Raw genomic sequence first — 18,289 nt, forward strand, 5'->3', positions numbered from 1 at the left:
GATCACTCACAACATTACTAATGGATAACCATTCCTGGAATGGTACTTTCCTTTCTGGTACCTCGTAATCAGGAAAATATAAAGTGAGGTCAGAAAAGAGATACAAAAATTGCCATGGACTAATCTATGTGGAAAGATTTAAAGAGATTGCTTTAGTAGACATGATGAGCCACATATGCACCTGGTTCAACATAGCTTCATTGAGGATCTGGCCTAATAAGTCTCCAGTTATTTGACTGGTATATATATGAAGAAATAGAAGAATTAGTGTGGTACAAAAGGGCATAACGAATTGTAATGGGATTGAATTAAGAAAAAAAATAATTAGGCTGGCTAGTAGGATAACCTTCTACAATCTAATAAGTCACAAATTAAAACTAAGTCTGTCAATGGAAGTGATGGAATCCCCATTACAGGGGTCATTTAAAATCAGACTGGAATAAAACCCTCAAATATATACTAAAGGTAAAAGCCCTACACTGGCTAGAATGATCTAACAGTTCTTTTCAATCTCTAATTTCTATGATATTATTAAATATTTGCAATTGGTGCTGCAGTAATGTTTGTGTACAAGTAGACAGATACCTGAACACATTCTAAAATAACAGCTGATCTGGAAAAGCAGCTCTGAGATAGAAAACAAGTGAGGAAAAAGAAGAGGCTAGGGCAATAATTCTGACTGAGTATGGGCAATCAGAGGTAGAGCTGGGAAAATTCCAGAATTCCTCCCTTTTCAACATACTTGTCCTTCTTTATGATATTTGCCAAGTTCTCCAAGTGTGCATGACTAATTACAGTGAGGAAAAAAATTTAGGGTTGCAGGAAGTACTAATAAAAAGACTATATTACTTGCACACAGTTCAAAAATGGCAGATAGAACTGCATTAATCAAAATGTTTCCTCTTTGGAAGTATTTTTATGACCTCCATGGAAAAGTTCTCTTTGTCAGAAAGTATCCAAAAAAGCCTTGGATTCCATAGGAAGCAGGGAAATAATCCCAAATGTCCTTTCGCTTGGATGGCAGAATTTTAACAGGAGGCTCCTTAGAAATCTTAGGACCTCCCTCAATCACATCCATGCCGTTGACAAAGCCTAAATGAGAGACAAGGTGGGTGAGGTAACATCTTTTCTTGGACTAACTTCTGTTGGTCAGAAAGAGAAGCTTTCAAGCTACAGAGACTTCTTTCTCAGGTCTGAGAAAGGTACTCAGAGTTCACAGATATGTAGAAGATTGAATAGATAGTTCAGCATAAATAGTAAGCACTAACTGTAAGGAACTTTTCTACTTATGCTAAACTATCTGTTTGATCTTGTATTTAGCTGTGACACTCCGAGTACCTTTTCCAAACCTGAAGAAGAGCTCTGTGTAGCTTGAAAGCTTGTCTCTCTCACCAACAGAAGTCTGCCCAATAAAAGATACTACCTCACCCACTTTGTCTCTCTCTATTTAACATTCTGGGACACGGCTACAACAGTATCTAAATGATTCACTTTGCACAATGTAAAACACCAACTGCACAACATATTGCCACATCAATGGCAGTAATTTATATGTTTCCACTGGGGCTCATAGTTGTTAATTTGAAAGGAAAAAAAATAAGGTCCATCCCGAAGAAGCTGAGGAAAGTGTCCTTTTTTTACCTTATCACTTTGAGGCAATAACTCAACCCATGCCGTACTCACTGTTTTACTGAGCTTGCTACTTCTATGCTACGGGAAGTTTGAAATTGCATAATTGTTTACACTTTTGTCTGGAAAAAAGTGAAAGCAAGAAATGTAGTCATGTCAAAATGTTATCCCATGTCTGGAGTCTTACTCATTCTCCGTCATGAAAGTGAAAGATGTTAAGTGCTTCCATGGGGCTGTGGAGTTCTTGCTCTTTTGATGTAGCCACTGCTCATCTTGAACTGACATACCACCCATTTCTGCCAATATCAGAAAGGGTAACTATGACAACTTGTAAGTATGAGCACCATCATATGCTTGATAAAACATTTCCAGGTTTATACTTATAAAAATATTGTTTTAAATTCCTGGCGTGCTGGCTTGTTTCAATATTAACAGCTACACAAAAATTAAATTCTATAACACTAAATCAGCATCCATTTCAGAAATGCTTTGTTATTCTCAATAAATGTAATAAGGACAGGTTAGTGCTATCAAAAGCAGTAAGTATAATCCAAGACAAACAGAGACACAGTCTGATCTCAGTTACATAGGTTTCATACTGGTATAACTCCAATGACTTCATTGAAGTTATTCCTGATTTACCTCAATGCAAGTGAGATCAGTATCAGACCAATTATCTTGTACCCAGTGGAGGAATGAGATGTAAAAGAGTACCTGCATTGCTTACATCTTGTCATCTTCTCAAGGATTTTTCCCAGAAAGGAAATGTTAGAGAATGGGTCATAAAGATAGTTTATATACTGTCAATGTGTTTCGAGTAAAGGCCAGGTCACAGTATGTCTGACAGTTGCCAGATGTATGCCTTGTCTTAAGGAGTCATTAATGAGCCTGATATAAGGCCTACATTTTCCTGTTGGCTTTCACCAGCCATGAAAGTCATGGATCCAATTTGCACGTAGTTGAATGGGCTTTTGAGGGAATTTAGAATTAGCTCCAATTAGAAATTTGTTTTCAGAGAAGATGGTGTGCTTGTTTCCTCTAGCTTTGCTACTACTCCTGGAGAGTGGAGACTGCCCCAAATCTGATGAGTCTTATAGGCAAATTATATTGAAAGATCCTGGCGGCAAGAAGCAGTTGACTCTGAAAATGGTTATGGGCAATCTGGATTGATTAGACAGCTCAATGCTCAGAACATGTCTGCTTGTTGGGATTTCATAGATACTCTGGCCTGGTCTACACTGATGCTTATATCGATATAAGTTATGTCACCATTCATGGGTGTGAAAAAAATCACCCCTCTCAGAGACGTAGCTTACATCGACCTAACGCGGTGTCTACGCCACATTATTTTGGTGGGAGATGCTCTCCCATCAACTTAGCTTCTGACTCTTAGGGAGGTGGAGTACTGAAGTCTACAGGAGCACACTCTGCCATCGACTTATTGTGTCTTCACCAAACCTGGTAAATCGACGCAGCTGCATTGATCGCAGCGGTGCCAATTTAGCATGCTAGTGTAGACAAGCCCTATGACAGAGGAACAGAAAGATCAGTTCTCAACCTCAGCTTTGAAAAATCAACAACACTAGCACCCTGCCTTTGCCTCTTTAAAATGTAGTTCATTTCCATCAGTAGTGTGGAAGTCAGAAGTGGTCAAAATAGAAAATATTGAAGTCATTTTTGTCCCATGGGTTTTAAAAAGGAATGTTTATTTATTTGATTTTTAATTTTTTTATAAGTTTTAGATTTGAAATTTTTTGGTTTTGTCTCCCCCTTTTTTCATTTTGTCACTGAACTAGGGGTGGGAAAGGAAGAATATGAAGAAAAAAGGAAAACAATAAACCAACTCCTCCAAAACATTACTTTGACTACATTTTTAATTTTCCAATTTTGTCAAAAAAACCAGACAGTATTTTGTTTGTTTTCCCTGTGCCAGTTTCCAAACCCTGCCCTCCTCAGATCACAATTTTAATCAGTGTAGAGAGGTTTTAATTCTGGTGATCAAAAATTATCTGGTGCTGAAGTTAAAAGGACTAATAATTCAGAACCTCAAATCTCAGCCCCTTTGAGTCTTGGGGGCAAGTGAATTTGGATTTCAATTTCTATAGCTGAATCCATTCCATAACATTTTGGTTTATGATTAAATTAATATCTGGAAGATGTCTTTATTTCTTGTTGTGATGCAGCAAAAATCTCATAACATTAACTGATCATCCAACATTTCTGCCATTTGGGAAGAAAGTCTGACCCAATGCTTAATTCTGATTGACCACAATCCCAAACACTAAATACTGTCATACACCTAATCCTAATCTTTTTCTGAGCGCCACAAGATCAATCTATTTCTATTTACAAAGTGTTAACAATTTCCTGGTTACATCTGAAATACTTGAATGAACAATAAACACTTCAAAGAGGCCTGTGGACCAAGACATTTTTCGGAAAAGAAAGGATGTCTATTGCTTAATATGCAGTTGTCTCCTTTCTTGATGATGATTAGTTTTCATTTTGAAATAAGTACTTCAAAGAGATTCAGAGTGGGGCCATCAAGACTTTGAAGCTGTTTTGAGGTAATGATTTAAGATTACCACTTCAAAGAATTTTTTACATCTCAGATCAAATGGAACAATTCCACTGAAAACCAGAATATCAAGTCCTGAACTGAGTACCTGGAGACAGTTCTAAGGGATCAGGGGATTTGAGTGACATGATTTTATTGTTCTATGTTGAGGATTATGACATATGTCTGGATTATGTAAACTAATGCATTTGTTACTGGTGTAACCCTTCTGCCCCTCTGAGTTGGCAGCAACAAGGGCCGGGTTCAGTATCCAGGGGTTCCGTTTCAATAACACAATGCAAAACCGGCTCGAGCCCCCACCCAGTGACCTGGGACAATTACCTACCACCCCCCCGGGCGCCTCTAGGAGGCAATACTTCCCCACTCGCAAGCACAGAGTCCGAGTGTAGCAAAATCCTTTTAATAAAGGAGGGAAACAATGCGGCATCACGTTGGAGAGACACCACAAACAGGACTATACACAAACCATAAGCAAAAAACCCACCTCCAAGTACATTTGGCACTGTCCTTTCCCCCTTAGGGTCTTAAGTCCAATCACCCCAAAGTCCAACAACCCAAGAGTCTCTGTCTCTGGTCAGTGCCACCCCAGAGTTCAAAAGTTTATCTGCAGAGTTTTACCCCCCCAGCCTGGGTGGAAATGGGGGGGGGGCACACGCAGGGTGTTAAGGGACACCTTACGTGGGCCAGGGCCGACTGCCCCGCTTCTCCGTGGAGTTCTGCTGTAGCCTTCACCATGACTGGCTCCACTCCATCAGCTGTGCCGCTCCTCCAGCCAACCCGTGAACCGCATTAGCCGTCCACGCGAACCGCTCCACACTGCTCACTGTTCCACGGGCTGCGCCAACGTGCTGCAGACTGCTCCGCTCTGCCAGCTGCTTAGCGATCGATCTTCAGGCTCCCTCACTCAGTGATCTCAGCTCAGTAAGCTTAGCTCTTTTAGTGATTTCAGCTCTTAGGGGTTTCAACTTGTAGTAGAGGAGCCCCAGTGCCACCTTGGCCCAACGTGAATTCAGGTCAGCAGCCTCCAGATGGACTCCTAAAGGATTCAAAATTAGCTCTGCTCTTTAACAGTGGAGAGAGGAGGCTGTACAATTGGTGTTCTAGGCCCTCAAAAGGGGCCCATACCATCAGGTACACACACCAGTCCCCAGCCTCTCTCCCTTCACTGGGTTTTGGAACCCATGTCCCTTGTCTAGCAAGTACTATTTAATGTAGGTTGAGTCATTTCTGTCATAAAGCAGTCTCATAGTTCCTCATTCACATAATTAAGGTAACAGCCCTTTTTTTTCCTTCCTGCCCCAATAACAAAGAAATTGGGGATTCCACAGTGTGAAAATAACCATCCCATGCTGCTGTGTGTTATGCTAAGTGGAGTGGGTTTACCAATGCAAATGCACATTCCTAAAATTCCTTTGCCCACTCCTCATAATGTACCACCAGATGTCAGGGTAGATCTCATCCTGACTCTGCTTACACTGGCATAGATGATGCTTGCGGTCAAGTGCAACCCCACATTTCCGCAAGTGCCAAGCTGCCCTTGCAGGGCTTGCTCTGTTCGGCCTGCCACTGGGGGAGGGCAGCTCTGTCCTTTCGCTGCACCTCTCCCTCCGCCCCTCTGCCCAGCAGTTGAGCCTGGCCGGGGAGCTGTGGGGGTGGGTTGGAGCTGCTTCTCATGCCCCCGGCTGACTCTGCTCAGGGTCATTGTCTGCAAGACAGCCTGGCTAGAGAGATGGATCCCCACTTCCCACCTGGGCCTGGCTGCTGGGGGCAGGGGCCAAGAGAGTCGGAAACATGATGGGGGTAGAGAGAGCTCTGGCTTGCTCAACCCCTGTTCTAGGCATCCTGTCCCGGGCAGGGAGTAGAGGGGTCAGGCCCCCAGCCAGACTCTCTCACAAACAAGTGCCACGTTGCACAAAGGCAGCGACCCTGAGCAGAGTTAACCTGCATGAGAAGTGGCTCTGCCCCACCTGGGCCTGGCTGCCAGGGAGAGAGTCCAAGTGAGCTGAAAGTGCCATGGGGAGGCACAGTTGGAGAAGAACAGAGCTGGAGGTAGGGGTATTGCCAGTGCTTCGCCCCCTGATGAGATGTCTGTGAGGGTGCAGGAACTCTGGGGACACACTGGTGCTGTGAGTCAGGCTGGGGCTGACAGGACCATCTCAGAGGCACATGCTCCCCATTCCTGTAGCCCCAGCCTACCAGAGACTGGTGGTATTGGCTGCCCTGGCCCAGGGAAGTGAGGCTGTAAGGTTCCTCCTAGAGGTGACACGTGGGGCGGTCACATGCCCCCACCCTGTATGTTGTCCCCCCACCAGTATTATCCAGCATGAGTCGTCTATGGTTACTGGATAAACTAATGTATTAGCCAATGGTTAGAATAAGATGTTCTCTGTGGGACCCATAACATGAGTTATCCTTTTGTGATACTTTGCCATGGAACCCACATTTATTCATTGTGAGAGTCTTTGTTGTCTCAAGGACTTCCAGCTCAACCATCCTACATGCTTTCTTATCGGCAATGAAGCATTTACTCCCTGAGCGATGATCTCCTTCTTTTCACCAAATAGACGACAACTGGCTGCTCTGCATCCTTTTCTTTGAGAATGGAGGGTAGAATAGACTTTTTGTAGGTGTAAACTGATGTTATATCCATTAGACAATAATACAAATATCAGATACCTAAAAACATTTAATATTATATATACATAAAACCAATGGTACTTATGTAGTATTGGTTATATACATATATATGTAGATATAAGTCTCATTGTATTATTGATGTGTGCATTACTATTCTCAGTATTTCCTTCCACTTCTGTTTTTTTCAGATCTAATTGTCCTGTTGTGTTTTTAAATAGTATATATGGTCTAGGATGCTCTTAATCCTGCTTCAGCATGGGAAGGCTAGATGACCTCTTGAGGTCCCTTCCAGCACTACATTTCTGTGATTCTGTATAGAGAGCTACCTGCTTAAAACTAATTTTAAAACAGAATTTAAAGATGAATAGTGAAATAATGGTGTATTCCTTGGTTAATCTCCTTTTGAAATATAAAAATTTCCTAGTAATTTATTTATGTTCAATGATAACCAAAAGTGTCCTGAAACCAGCTCTAGAAGGAAGAGAAACATCGGAAACTCTGTTAGAATAGCACAAGATGATTCAGAGATATAAAAGGGGACGCAAATATGCATAGAATTCTCTAGCTACTCTTCTCTATATTGTCCTCATCACTGTAGTATCTGAATGCTATATTGAATTATTGACCTAATATTTACCAGAGATCTAACATATTGACAAGACTTCATCTGATCAAGTTTTGATCCTTTTGTAATTGCTGTACCCAATTTGGGTCGAATTCTGCTTTCACTTACACTTGTGTCAATCTGAAATAACTCCATTTTGAACTCAGTGGATTTACTCCAGATTGATATTGATGAAACATTATTTCACCCTTCAATGGGGTAGCATGAAGGGCAGATTTAGCCCACAGTCTTTGACTTGAACACAAACCAGTGACGGAACTATTTTGCAATAAAATTACCATTAAACCAAGAATTCAAAAAACCAATGACTTTTAAAAGTACATTACATTGCAGAGCAAAGGGTTGCAAGAGTCCTTTCTATTTCTTTTTCCCCTTTGCTTTCCTGAATCTACTTACCTTATATCTTAGCCAGTGTGTTTTTTCCCTATGATTTTCATAGAATCATAGAAATGTAGGGCTGGAAGTGACCTCACAAAGTCATCCAGTCTATCCCCTGCACCGAGGCAGGAACAGATATACCTAGATCAACCCTGACAGGATTTACAAAACCTTCCTTGGTAACCGCTTCCAGTGCATAACTAACCTGATAGAAAGTTTTTCGTAATACCTAACCTAAATCTCCTTTGCTGAAGATGATGCTGATTACTTCTTGTCCTACCTTTAGTGGAAATGGAGAACAATTGATCACCATTTTCTTTATAACAGCCCTTAACATTTTTGAAGACTGTTATCAGGTCCCGACTCAGACTTCTTTTCTCAAGACTAAACATGGCCAATTATTTTAATCTTTCCTTATAGGTCAGGTTTTCTAAACTTTTATTATTTTTGTTGCTCTTCTCTGTATTCTCTCCAATTTGCATACATCTTTCTTAAAATGTGGCACTCAGACTTGGACACAGTACTCCAGCTGTGTCCTCACCAGTGCTGAAAAAAGCAAAATAATTACTTTCTGTGTGTTATACAACAGCCCTGTTAATACACCCCAAAATGGTATGAGTCTTTTTCACAACTTCATCATATTGTTGACTCATATTCAATGTGTGATCCATTATAACCCCAAGTTCCTTTTCAGCAGTACTCCTGCCAAATTGTCATTCCTCATTTTGTAGCTGTGTGTTTAGTTTTCTTCCCTTGTTCATTTTGTTGATTTCATGCCAATTCTCTAACTTATCAAGGTCCTTTTGAATTCTATCTTGTCCTGCAAAGGGCTTGCAACCCCTCCCACTTTGGTGTCATCCACAAATATTAGAAACACACTTTCCACTCTATTATCCAAGTTATTAATGAAAATATTTAATAGTGCCAGACCCAGGACACACCCATGAAGTATCCCACTGGATACAATCTTCTGGCTTGACAGTGAACCATTGATAGCTACTCTCTGAGTGCAGTTATGCAACTGGTTGTGCATCCACTTTACAGTAATTTCATCTAGACCACAATTCTCTAGTTTGTTTATGAGAATGTCATGTCTATATGGGAAAAAATGAAATTTCTTTCATCTCTTTCAAAGGCTGAGGAGCTATTTCATTGCAAGGTATCAAGAATAATTTCATGAATACATCAAAATTTTTGCTTTCAAAATTAGTTCAGCTAATTGAGATTGATTTTGAAACTCCTGGTCAATCTGCTTTGGTGCTAAAACAAAGAATAAAAGATGTCTGGAAGAGCTCATCCCACTGCAAGTTGGGAAATGCTGCCAGGAAAGACAGTTTCACACACTCCATGGAGTGAATATTAAGCTACTTTTAAAGTTTTACTGGAGTGTAGTTTGTCTTCCCTTGGGAGTTGCACTCTTCTAACTAATGGCAGAACTAGATAATTAGGGCTAGATTGCCACACAGCCTATTATTGGCCACTCAGAGGATTAAATGGAAGTATGGACTCCTACACCCTTAGTCCCCTTCTAGGCAGCGCCATCCCTTGGGTAGCGCAAATTGGGACGACTGCTCTGGGCCCTGCACTTTGTGGGGCCCTGTGGGCTAGTGTGATTGGCCAGCATGGTCAGTCCTGGAAGACATAGGTGCGAGAACTATGCAACACCCCCAGGCTCCCAGCTGCCAGACCCGTGCCTGGCATCTTGGCTGATGCCCTGCATGCCCAGGGTCCCGGCTGATGCCCTACATGGCCGGGCTCCTGGCTGCCACCCCATGCGGCTGGAGCTCTGCTGCCACCCTACGCCCAGGGTCTCTGCTGGCTGCCCGTGGTCCTGGCTGCCCATGGTAGGTGCCAGCAATAGCAGGTGGCCCAGCACCAGGCTGGATCCATCCCGCCGGCCCAGCTGCCGCCGCAGAGCAGGGCCCCGAAGATGGCGGGGAATGATTTGTCCCGGCCCCCACACCTCCCTAGAATGGCCCTGCTTCAAGGCCTGGCTCAGATTGTGACTCTGGAAAGGGGGAGCTACTCTCAGGAAGTAATTAGGATAGAGGGCACAGAATGCAAGGAGCCCTGACTCCACCTCCAACCTGGCAGGCAAGCTGGCGCTGCTGTGGTGCCCCGAGTTTAACTAATGTGGCAAAAGAGAAGTCATTTTAAAACACAGTGGGGATGGGGTGCGGTGGAGGGGTTAGGGAGTGGAGTAGGCAGTTCCATGACAAGGGGTGGAGTAACATTCTTCCCCCAGAGAAGAGAGGTAGAAGGGTAGGAATTGTGATACTTTTAGTCTGCTTGGGGGCTGGTGCCACTTGCACACCCTTATTACTCAGGGAATACTTGGAGTTTTGTTGGTTATTCTCATTTTTATGTTTTTTTAATTTTTAGTGGGTGTGGACTGTCTTGATTTGCCTTGTGTGGGGGTGAGTGTTTTTCCATTTCATGTCCCAGCTGTATGTTGCCTGTGTCATAGTTACAGGTACAGAAATCATTAGCCCTGGAAAACTAGAGGTATTTTTTTTCATATATGTTGAGCTAAACTGTTTTAAAATAAAATTGTCTGCATTAGGTAGAGTGTCACAAATTACGACTAATCACCAAATTGGTGGCTGCCAGCAAAAGGCGGAGAATTGCCAGAATCAGTTAAACACTTTGGCTCAGTTCACTTCCTCTCATGGAAAAAGGCATGGGATGGCCAAAAATCAGGCAGAACAATCCACAGCCTCAAGTCTAAGGAGTTTCCACTGCATCATGTGCTCAGCAATGTGAGGGGGAAGGTTTGGGACACCCACTGAGTGTTCAGGAGTCACAGTTCTAACATGCAGTTATTCTAAGAACCACAAAAAAGCATCACAAGATCTCAAGATGTACATAGAAACGTCCCCCATCCATGCATAGCCCCAGATCTCACACCAATGTTCCTCCCAGGCCTACCATCCCCTTTGCCTTGAGGATTGCCCAAGAGGAGTTTACAGGTGCAGAGTGGAAATCTGTATAAAGTAACACTGATAGAGTCAACATTATCTTATGTATGGAAAATGACTGTGGCTTTCTAGAATGATGGATAACTTTCCACACCAGCCAAGCCCTCTCAAAACTCACAGACCTTTGTATGCATGCAGCTTTTATACAGTTGCTTATACTGGTTTAAAGGTTTGCAGATAACATGTTACTTCACTCCTCCCTCACTTTACTTACAGAATTGGCCCAAAGGATTGGATGTTCTTCTTCCATCCCCTTCATGGGAAGAATTGGAGGTGATAGCACAGTTATTTATCTTCATATACAATTCACAGTTCTTTATGTATGGTTAGGAATGCTTCCCAACACATGAATTTTCTAAAGGCTGAATAGATGTAGCTCTCTTACTTAATCCGGATAATTCAGGATAAAAACATAATTTTATTCTTGTGTTTTCAAGGGCATCATCGCACAATTCAAGGGCAGAAAACTAAAGTTGCTCATGTCTCCCCTTCTGAGGATACAATAGGAACCTGAAAGTGAAATATTATAAAAGTTGCTGTATTGAAATAATTTAAAATTGGCTAAGAAAGCAAAGCCTATCTGTACCTTAGTAGTTTGCATGCATGTTTCCAAAAATAAATAGATCTACAATATTACCAGATTATTGTTACCAGTTTTTTAACTTTATTTGCTGTTTGCAATGCATTCTTAGGCTGATAACACTTTTGCAGATGTGCTGTTACATCTCTCTCTTTTTTTAATTCTCCTGCCCACAAAGAAGCAGATTTGGATAGCCAGAATAAACATGAGTGTTTCTTTAAGCAAGCTACCCAGTTATTGCTAAAAAAGAAGGAAATTGCCAGCAAGAAAAATGCTTAACCCATTTTCCGACTAGAGAAAAACACCACCAGAAAAAATCATTCCCAGTCCAGCCAAGTACAAAGATCTTCATCTGAGAAGCCAAGGACAATTGGACTGTATTTCATTTATAATTGGCTTCTTCATCTTTTTTTTTAAGTGTATCTAATTAATTTAAGGGTGAGGATGGCCAAGTGCATATCTATTGTAATATATATTTAAAATATCCTAAAATAATCTGTGGACCAAATTCTCTCTCATTCTATCTATCTAAATACGAAGGAACTGATTTGGGACCTTAGTCAGAACCCCATAGAAGTCAACAGGAGCTGGATCCAGTACAATGAAGAAAATACCATTGATCTCTTTTGAATTGCTCCAGTTTTATTGCACTGTAACCATCTACAGAATTCAGCCCAGTGTCTCAATAGTTTCCAAGAATTAAGCTAATTGAAAAAAGCCAAATAAAGTTAACAATCAACAATGACCCAATTAAAGCAAATGAATAAATAAGATTAAAGCTCTACTGGCTACTATTAGAATACTGGCATAATTGAATTGAAAAACTCATCAACATCAGAGATGGCAGATTAAAAAGCTTTTCCTGCAGCGAGGCTCGCATCCAGCGGTTGTTTTGCATCATCATAGTCATGCAATAGAAACTTTTACCCATCCAATTTTATCTGAATCATAGCCACTTAAAAAGACAGCCGCTTCAATATTAATTGGGCAGAATTTATTCTTGTCATTGCTTTAGAATGACAGCCTGTATAAACACCAGCAGGAAAACATTCCCTGTATGTGTCGTTTAACACCAATTACAAGCACTACTGTGAAGGCATGAACAGAGCACAACATTTTCCGTTAACGTTTAGGTAAGAGCAAGATTCTAACTCTTTAGGGTTTTTTTATTCTGCTTCCTGTGTAGATGATACAGAAGTCATAACAGATGTTGAATACACAATTAGAGCAATATATAACAAAAGAAGCGCTATTGCTCTTTGACCTGCATGGTATTTGTGAATATATCACTATTTTTCTATCACTCTCTTCTAGAACTTGTTTACTTTTCTTTCCTTGATGGGTTTCTTATATGAATAGATGCCTTGATATTAATATGGTAGTGAGAAATATAGGAGTAACTATGCTAATGGAATTATGCCATTTTAATATGGGTATGCCTATAATAACAGAAGCTTACAGAAGTCTAAGTAGTCAGTCTGAGGGCTGATCTACACTCCACAGTTAGGTAGATGTAACACACTTACATTGACCTAATTATGTCAGTGAACACACTACAGCCCCACTAAACTGACATAACTCCACCTCCACAAGAGGCATAGAGCTTATGCCCCTGTAGTTAGGGTGAGGAAGTGTCTGTGCAGATGCTGCATTACTTACATTGGCTGTTGGCTGTCTTGTCAATTTCATGGAAGGAGCTATGTAATTGACAAAAAAGCTGGACAACTAGAGCCCAGCTGCCCCCCTGCCCTAGCTCCTCTGAAGAGCTGGGAAGCAGGACCCCATTCACAGCTGGGACCCGGGGCAAGAATGGACTCGCTCCCAGCTGGGGCGAGAAGCCTGGGTACCTGGACCCTGCTTGCTTCCCTCTGGGAGCCATGAAATTGACAAGGCTTTCCAGCGGGCAGGGCAGGGGGAGAAGAAGTGAGGGCAGTTTCCCCTCCAGTACTGGTGGGAAATGGGGTAGCGAGAAGACCTGGGTGTTCCCCCCAACCACTGGTGGGGAATCATAGAATACCAGGGTTGAAGGGGACCTCAGGAGATCATCTAGTCCAACCCCCTCCTCAAAGCAAGACCAATCCCCAGACAGATTTTTGCCCCAGATCCCTAAATGGCCCCCTCATGGACTGAACTCTCAACCCTGGGTTTAGCAGGCCAATGCTCAAACCACTGAGCTATCCCTCCCTGCAGGAAGCAGATTTGGGGGCAGCCTGCTGGAAGCCTGGGAGTCTGTGTGGTAGCCGGGTTCCCAGCAGGGAGCTGCCAGCAGAGCTGAGAGACCATTCTCTTGGCTCCCCACACTGCCCCTCTTAGGTGTGTGGTAGTGCTCCCTTGTGAGGTTGACTTACCTTTCTAGTGTAGACATACCCTGAGTTGAATTCTTGTGCAATTAATAAAAACATTCTCTCCAACCTTTCTGATCCCTCAGTCTCTGATCCTGCACCATTAAAGTCACTGGGAACTTTGCCATTGACTTCACTGATCAAGCCACAAATGCTTACAGAGCATTTTCCACATTATCTGTTTTTGTTCTGACTCCATAAAATGAAGTTAAAGAGAATGATTTTAAAAAGTCAACATTTACCAAGAATTAACATAAAATTAAGGCACATGTACACAGGAGCAATAACCATGCTTGCAAGGTTGGGCAGGCAGACATGCTAGCTCTGTTTGAGCTAGTGCATTAATAATAGCATGTAACTAGTGGTAGCACAGGTGGCAGCTCATGTTAGCTGCTCGAGTATGTACGTAGGGGGTGGTGGTGGGTTTGTGTCCAGGGGGCTGGTAGGAAAGATCCCATAGGAAGCAAGTTTAAGGGGAAAACAATTTAAGACAGTTGGCAGTTTTTCAAAAAGATATTAAGAGCACAAGAACAAACTATCCCACAGTGTAGGAAAGATAGGAAGTATGGCAAGAGACTACCCTGGCTTAATCAGATCTTCAATTATCTAAAAATCAAGAGTCCTACAGTGGTTCTCAAGCTTTAGCAACCCGAGGACACTGATTTTAATTTAAACATTTTCACGGACCTCCTGCATGCCGCTGAACAGCTGTATTCTGGCGTACAGGAGGCGCTGGGAGGGACGGGGAAGAGTTGAGGGAGGGGGAGGAGTTGATCAGCAGGGACTGCAGACCGCCTGGAGTACCCTTGTCCATGGACCCCAATTTGAGAAACTCTGGTCTAGATAATATTTATTCCTGCCTTGGGTGCAGGGAACTGGACTAGAAGACCTCTCGAGGTCCCCTCCAGTCCTACAATTTTATGATTCATGAAGTTACATCTAATAATAAGTTAGAGGCACAGTAAAATTCCACTGTGGTCTGGGCAGAAAGGGTGAGTCATTAGTGTGTCATTAATCTTTTGCTGGAAGCCCCCATTATCCCCACTGAGTAAGGGTCTCTGTTTGTCTCCTATGCAACAAAGTTTAACTTGATCACTTTCTATGAATTCCCCACCACCACTACACCTAGTTTCCAAACACAACCAACCACTCATTTGTTTATTCACACACCAACCCATTCACTAACAATGAAAAAAATCCCAGCGTATTAAAAGTAATGGATACACTTTAAAGACTTGAAAATGATGGAATTACAAAAGCCTTGACAAAAACCCAGCCTTATATATATTTCATAAAAATAATTGTCAAATAAAATAAAATGCCCTTTCATATAGTTTTTTACATTAAATGCAACAGTTGCTAAATTAAAAAAAATCTGTAATAATACTTTTTTTTTTTACTGGATGCATATTAAATTGTCCCATACATTCACAAGATTGAACAAAATGTTCTAGTATCTGGATGTGAGACAATAAAAATTCTAATTTTGGATTTTGTCAAAATATGTAAGAAAGTGCTTTAGTGTATGAAAGTTGATTCAGTAATTTATGTATGACTCATTAAAGTGTTACCTCTTAAGATAATTGTTAGAGCCATTCATAATGTGAAAGTGTATCATCTGCTTTTCAGTACCTCAAGGTAACGTTTGTGGCAATTATTTCTTTTAATAAAACCTTTTTTTCCTCACAAGAATATCGATTAAGTATAAAAGGATTGTGTAGTAAAAAGTAATAGTGTAGTCCTTGAAGTGCAAAAGTCATTTTCCCCCCAATTTTGCTCCAATATATCATGGAAAATAATTAAGATATTTATTTAAGTGCATACAATCTTAATATTTCAAAATGTTGACAAATGTTTGTGTATTCTGTTGTAATTTGGAACTTGGTAGCATATACCAGCTAATATAAAACATCCATAAATTTAAGATAAGATTTTCCAAATTAGGAAACTAAATTAGGCTCCTAAATCCAAATCTCAGCTTTTAAATATATGACCTGACTTTTCAAAAGTAATGTGCATCCATTGATTTCAGAGGGAAATGCTGGGTACTCAGGACTTTTGAAAATCAGGTCACATATTTAGTGTTCACCGTGTATTAATATTTCTCTCTTTTCTGATCTGCTTTACCTATCACTCTCATAAATTATGCTAAATTCAGAGGTTTTAGTGACAGGAGAATGGGAGCTTTTATATTGTAATTTTTGGTATTTATTTGAACTATGACCTCTTTTGATTCCCTCGTCCCTATCCCACCTCACCCTGGCCCCCTACAATTCTTAACTGATAATACTGAAGTACTGTAGTGGAAAAATATTTTCCCAACAAATTAATCTCGATTGTAAAACAAAGTCTTTTTAAGGATTATGGACAAGATTTTCAACAGTGACCAGCAATTTTGCACAGTTCTATTTTTAGGTGTACAGTTTGAAATGTTGGTTTTCAGCAAGTGTAGAGCACCCACCTTCTGATTATCAGGCCCCTTTAAGGTGTCTCAAGTTGGGCACCCCAAAACCAGAGACATCTAAAATCACAAGTCACTATTAAAAGCCCAGCCAAGTTTCTAAAAAAAGTTTCAAAACCGTGGATGAAATTCTCACCCCACTGAAGTCAATGAGAATTTTGTCATTTATATTAATGCGTTGACTGGTTTTAGAAAGGCCAGAGACCAGTCAAGAGATTTGTCTCCCTACCTGCATCTATCATCAGGGTTTAAGATTGACCGAAATAAAAAAACAACAAGGAAGAATAGGAGTAAAACGCAGGTATGTTTATTAGACTAACAACAGTTCAACAAGGTAAGTAAATGGGATATGTTTCCCAACACAGGTAAGCATGGTAAATAGGTGAAGGTGACACTATAATTATACTGACTGTGACCAAAAAGGTTTACTCCCTCCCCAAGACGGGTCCCAGGTAAGTCGTATGGAGGACTCAAATGGTGTCTACCATTTCTTGCAGCTTGTGTCTGAGAATCTCACGACCTCATGACGCAGATTGGAACAGAACAGACCAGATGGCAGGGTGAGAAGTGGACCTCAGGCAACAGGTAGGTGGTAACTCTGATCGATGCTGGTGATTCTTCTTCCTTCTCCCCTGCGGTGTCATGGGTTCAAGTAAGATCCAGATGAGAGGGTGGCAGCTAGTGTCTTACCCTTGCATGCAAGAGTGTTAAACCCTTCCACAACCCTAAGGCACAGTGCTCTGACATACGCATCTCAGTATAGCACTCTGCCACTCAGATGGGTAGCAGCTTCCCTCTGACATGCTGACACTTATATGCCCTGCTGTTACAGGGCAGATCACATGATACGTGGTTGCCCGGTTTCCAGCCTTTCGGTAGAAAGGGCAGGAAACTATGCCTAAGGAGCGGGAAGAAGGGCAGCCAAGATGGATTCTTAATTGTTGTTGTCAGGAATTCAAGATGGCGTGTGGGTATTAACAACCAGAACAGAGATACAGAAATTCTCCCCCTACAAATGGGGCCAGGATTTCACCCCTTTGGGAATGATTCACCGGTGCCTTGCACCTTGTGTAGTAATCCACACCTGTGCAAAGATGGTCTAAGAAGCTGTGAGTGGTGTAAGATCCAGATCTAAATCCCAAATCCAACTGAGAAGTTTTCTTTTGACTTCAGTGGTCATTAGATCTGCCTATAGTGAGCAGAAAATTCCTGTTTGGTGGCATCTTACACCAGTTTTGCAGAGATGTAAATGGCTCCACAAGACACTGGAAGTCAATGGAGAAAAATCTGTTTAAGGGCCCAGTGTAAACTGAGCTAAGTTTCTACACTTCAACTTCTCAAAGACTCCCTTGTCTAACTAATGTCTCCGGATAAGTCTTTTACAGATTTATTTGGTAGCTTCAGAAAAAATCTGATTAAGGACTAGGCATTGAGCTAAGACTTTATCTATTACTCTAGGTAGCTACTGCATCTTCCTAAATCACCTGCAGTTTTGAATGATGACTGCATATTTTGCTGATGAAAAAAGTCTATGCCTTGCCCACTATTTTTGAAGATGAATTTTTATAATTTGTGCATTTCTCCCATAACATCAATTAATCACTTAAATAGCACCCTTCATGTGAATATTCTGGTGTGCTTTACAACAGTTAGAGCCATATAAACTTAAATTAAACTGAGCAAAAAGAAAGGGTAATGTTTAGCAACAACAACAAAATGTAATTCTGAATAAGATGATGTTCAGAATCTGTTTACTGGTAATGAAAAAATAATCATGAGAGAAAATGTAGAGAAAGGGAGAACACTGAAAACAAGAAGTGTTCCTCATATCCAGTGGTGCATTACATCTTTACCTAGTGAGAGGGTATCACAGCAATACTTTTGTGAATCAAAAATGAATAAAGGTAATTTATGAATAATAAGGATCAACCTAAAGTTTGAATCCTGGCCCTCCAGAAGTCAAAACTCTCATTGAGTTCAATGGGACCAGGATCTCAACCCAGATGTTTAAAACCTGGTCTTTCTTTTGGCAACTATAGATACTAGGTGCTATTAATGTCCTGAAGCTGCACCTCCCGATC

At 41.3% G+C, this 18,289-nt stretch overlaps 1 long non-coding RNA gene across 1 annotated transcript in view; it reads left to right on the top strand.

Moving 5' to 3' along the window:
• Positions 1-18,289, top strand: part of LOC123365262 — a 52,412-nt gene that overhangs the window by 21,450 nt on the left and 12,673 nt on the right. The window contains exon 3 of the long non-coding RNA XR_006577506.1: positions 16,706-16,793. This is a non-coding gene — a long non-coding RNA (uncharacterized LOC123365262). The remainder of the gene's footprint in view (positions 1-16,705; positions 16,794-18,289) is intronic.

Source organism: Mauremys mutica, chromosome 2 (assembly GCF_020497125.1).
Source record: "Mauremys mutica isolate MM-2020 ecotype Southern chromosome 2, ASM2049712v1, whole genome shotgun sequence".
Classification (NCBI taxonomy): Eukaryota; Metazoa; Chordata; order Testudines; family Geoemydidae; genus Mauremys; species Mauremys mutica.